The sequence below is a fragment of the Choloepus didactylus genome, chromosome 20 (assembly GCF_015220235.1).
Source record: "Choloepus didactylus isolate mChoDid1 chromosome 20, mChoDid1.pri, whole genome shotgun sequence".
Lineage (NCBI taxonomy): Eukaryota > Metazoa > Chordata > Mammalia > Pilosa > Megalonychidae > Choloepus > Choloepus didactylus.
The window spans coordinates 53361338-53365880 of NC_051326.1; the positions used below are offsets into that span (position 1 = coordinate 53361338).

Genomic DNA, 4543 nt, shown 5'->3' on the forward strand with positions numbered 1-4543 from the left:
ACTTCACATCATTGGTATGCTACCATAGGTCAGCAGGAAAAAATACTGTGATATGATTGTCTCTCTGATATTACCAAGAAGAAATTCTAGTCCAAGCTTTAATAAGCTTCCTGTTTTCACTAGATGCTTCTTCCTCTGCTGCTTTTCCACATTTCATATTAGAGGATTGGTATAGCCTTTAAAACTTCATTAACAGGAGCAAATCCAGTATCCATTGATTTCGTCTCAAAAGGCACTCTAACCCATCAGATAGCCTGGCAGTTTCATTCTCATGAATACTCTAGCCATGAAAAAACTCAATAGGACACAAATGAATCCAATGAACAGCAGAAGAAATCTATTGAGTTTTGGAATGTTTGGTGCATTGGATCAGTCCAGGATTATGAATCCTAAACCTCCCATTGTAAACAGGAAGCTGGATGCAAGTCCTTCCATAATATGTTGTCCATTTACTCTGTAGGCCAGGAAAGCTACTGGCCTCTGCTGCCCATGTTCATCAGTCATCGAGCCAACACTTGGAGGTTCAACAATAACATCATAAATTATTCCTCCGGTGATGAGGAAGTAAGATACTACCACCAGAGCGTAGTTACAGCCGACGGCATGTGAACCCAGGGGGGCTTCTTCAGCTTTAGGTTGGGACATTCGAGCACTAAAAACGGGACTTGGTACAAGGTCTCCATGTTGGTGGAGGCAGAGGCAGCTCTCTCTCCTTTTTTTTTGACAATCATGTTACCTCCTATATTTACTTTTAAAATCTTTTATTGTCATTTTGGTTAAATAGGTAACTAACTATTGTATTATCAGTGGCCTATGACCCTATTTGCCAAGTGTTCAAAGCTCCGGACAACTTTTAATGTTTTGCCTTCTTAAAATCAAACCCAAAAGGATGTCTTTTTTTGTTTTCAAACTGTCTTTGGGATTTTCCACAGAAGCCATGGAAAATCAAAAAGGATTTCACAAGAGAACTGCTAGGGGTAATTAGATTTTTTTGATGTTACGAGTTGCATGGGAAGTGTTGTGAAATTAAACAGGATTCTCTAACCTCCTGGTGGTTAAATTTGTATGGGTTAAATGTTATTAATATAAATATTTCATAAATTATATGGAATCCTAGATATTTGACAATATCCTTCCCATGATATTTTCTGATACTGATCTGCCTGCTATTAGATCAAATATTGGTCATAATTTTAGTTATTCTTAAAAAAAGTTTCGTGTCACCGAAACAACCAAATTTCCTTGTCAGTTGCATTGTTTTACTCTGATGCTTCTCTGAAAGTGCCTGCAATCACCTACAGGTCAGAACTTCATGTTTAGCAAAACAAAAGGGATTTTAAAAGAGAAGCAAGGAGAGTATGTAAATCATGTTCCACGTGTCAATTAACATAACCCAGATAAAGCCATAAAGGTGGGAGAGGGTCAAATACCTCACCTGATGAAGCCTTACTGGACATCTTCAAATGGACTTTATATAGCTACCCTCTCTATGAGATATGAATATGTCACTATTATCATATGTCTATTTTCGGGATGAGGCTACTGCCCTCACAGTAGCTAAAAACCTATTAGACATTGTTTTTCACACCTGGGGAATTCCTGCTATTCTCTCAAGTGATTGAGGTCCCAATTTACTGGAACCATAATCAAGGAACTTTGCAAACTCTTGTCCATTAATCAAAAGCTTCACTGTCCTTACCAACCTCAGTTGTCAGGAAAAGTAGAAAGGACAAAAGGTATCCTAAAACTTAATTTAGCTAAATTATCTGAATCCCTCTCTTTACCTTGGCCTAGGGTTCTTCCCTTAGTATCGATGGACATAGGATCTAGCCTTCCAGGAAAACACTGGTTATCCCCTTATGAAATAATAGGAAGATCCATGAGGCTTAAATTATTCCTCCTACTATACTGGACTCCAACCTATTACAATGTGAAATTGCTAATTACTGAAAGGGACTAATCATACATACTCAATTCCACCATTCACAGATGTAGGCTGCTTTTCTCAAGATTCCTTTACATTGGACTTTAAACGACCTCAAACTAAAGACATGCTATATTGGGAGACATATCAGTGAAAGAAAGGCCACTTTAGAACCTACGATGGAAAGGAACTTATCAAGTCTTACTGACCACCATGATAGCAGTAAAACTACAGGGAAATGACTCCTGGTCCATGTGTCACAACTGAAACATGCTCCATGCTTGCCCGTGGAAAGTTACACTCATCTTGGACCTAAAGCTAAAATTGACATGAGGATTCCAGAAGCAGATGTCATCTGATAGAGATAGATTCTGCCCAAGACATCAGAACATGTAGCTGATGCCCAGAATCATGGATCAAGACATGCTTGAACTTCCTTATTTTAGTCTGTGTCTCTTCCTTCCCATCACTGTTTAAACATTCTGTTTACAATCATGTTGACTCCTATATTTACTTTTAAAATCTTTTATTGTCATTTGGGTTAAATAGGTAACCAATTGTTGTATTATCAATGATCTATATCATCTGCTCTGGTTTGCCAATGCGGCCAGATTGCAAAACACCAGAGATGGATCAGCTTTTATAAAGGGGGTTTATTTGGTTACAAAGTTACAGTCTTAAGGCCACAAAGTGTCCAAGGTAACATATCAGCAATCGGGTACCTTCACTGGAGGATGGCCAATGGTGTCCGGAAAACCTCCGTTAGCTAGGAAGGCACATGGCTGGCGTCTGCTCCAGAGTTCTGGTTTCAAAATGGGTTTTTCCCAGGACGTTCCTCTCTAGGCTGCAGTTCCTCAAAAATGTCACTCTTAGTTGGTCTTGGGGCATTTTTCCTCTCTTAGCGTCTCCAGAGTGAAAATCTGCTTTCAAGGGCCATCTTCAAACTGTCTTTCATCTGCAGCTCCTCTCTCAGCTCCTGTGCATTCTTCAAAGTGTCCCTCGTGGCCATAGCAAGCTCACTCCTTCTGTCTGAGCTTATATACTGCTCCAGTAAACTAATCAAGGCCCATGCTGAATTGGCAGGGCCACACTTCCATGGAAATTATCAATGAAAGATCTCACCCACAGTTGAGTGATCACATCTCCACAGAAACATCCAATCAAAAGTCTCCAGCCCAATCAACACCGATACGTTTCCTGCCCACACAAGACTGCATCAAAGATAATGGCGTTTTGGGGATGTAACACATCCAAACCAGCACACCCTCCTATACCCTTTATGATGCCTGTGGAATGAGTTACTACAATGGGGAACTTGAGAAAACAGGTTCAGAGCATAACAGAAACTTTCACCAAATGATTCCTTAACTGTATGAATAAAGAATCCAGAAAAGGCAAAACCTCCTTGTCACATACATATTTCATAAGAGCTAGGGAAGGAGTCCCATCACAGCCAGTTTCTCAGGGTGGCCAAAAGCTGCTCTGGGTTGAGGTCAATACATGGTACTGGAGAAGAGAGACAAATCTTAGGTGTGGTTTTTATCCACCTCAGTGGGAGGGGACATTGCCACTGAGAATTCCTGCTCTGGTAAGCATTTGGGAATGGCTGCTTCTTCCTGGTTTCTGGGTTTAAGGTATGACAGGGCCTTTTCATTAGACTTAACATCTCCCTCAGGTTGTAGAATGGCACAAGATATAAAAGGAGATGGGGGTAATGGAAGGCCTGAGGATGACTGCTCACTATGTGTTTTTTTACTTCCCTAGAGAGTGAGGGCTGGATGACGGCCACTTAACATATGTCTATGATTTCCCTAACAATGCCCAAGCTCCATCCCCAGTATTACCCTAACTTCACAATAATTTTCTTTTTTCTCTTCTTTATCCTATTCTGCCCTATGTTCTCCTACAATCCTTTTATCCTTCTACCACCCCATACAGCAAATGAAACCAACCAGAACAACTGCTGGGTCTGTGCCCATCCCCCACATAGTCCCAAAACAACCAGAGGAAGTATTCCTCTAATAAACACCCCCTTTACACTTGTAGGCTCTGCCCTGACAGGAAACACTGGATAAACCTAATCAAGTAGATGTCCTTATCAGAAGGACTCTGGGTTATGCTCTAAGAGTCCCTGAGACTGGGATCATGATGTGGTCTTTCTAACCCAAGGAACATGTTTTTATTAGAAACAAACACATAAAAATGGCTGCACTGTAGGGCATAGTAAATATTTGGTTTCTATATGGCAAGACTCCTTTTACATTCATGAGACAGAGCACACTGTAGAGGCCAGACCCCTCTCTAGAGACAACATTTTTCTCCAAACACCCCAAGATTTTAATAACATCAGCACTTAATCCACTCAAGGCATGAATTTCTGGTATGCTGAAGGGTGAGGTAAAGGGAATTGTTGGTTAAATGGACAAAGATATCAGATAATGAAGATGATGGATATGATTCTTCTTTTGGAGTTTACACCCAATTAAGTCTACACACCAATGTTACTTTCTTTAAAGGCTACATATACCTTTATTGTTTTCTTAAAGGACGTTATTTTGTATGTGGACACAAGATATACAAAGTACTACCTGTAAATTTTGTTAGTTCCTGCTGATCTAC

The 4543-nt window shown here is 40.2% G+C and overlaps 1 pseudogene; it reads right to left on the minus strand.

Moving 5' to 3' along the window:
- Nucleotides 1-237: 237 nt before the first annotated feature.
- Nucleotides 238-683, minus strand: LOC119516894 (annotated as a pseudogene).
- Between the last annotated feature and the right edge of the window lie 3860 nt (nucleotides 684-4543).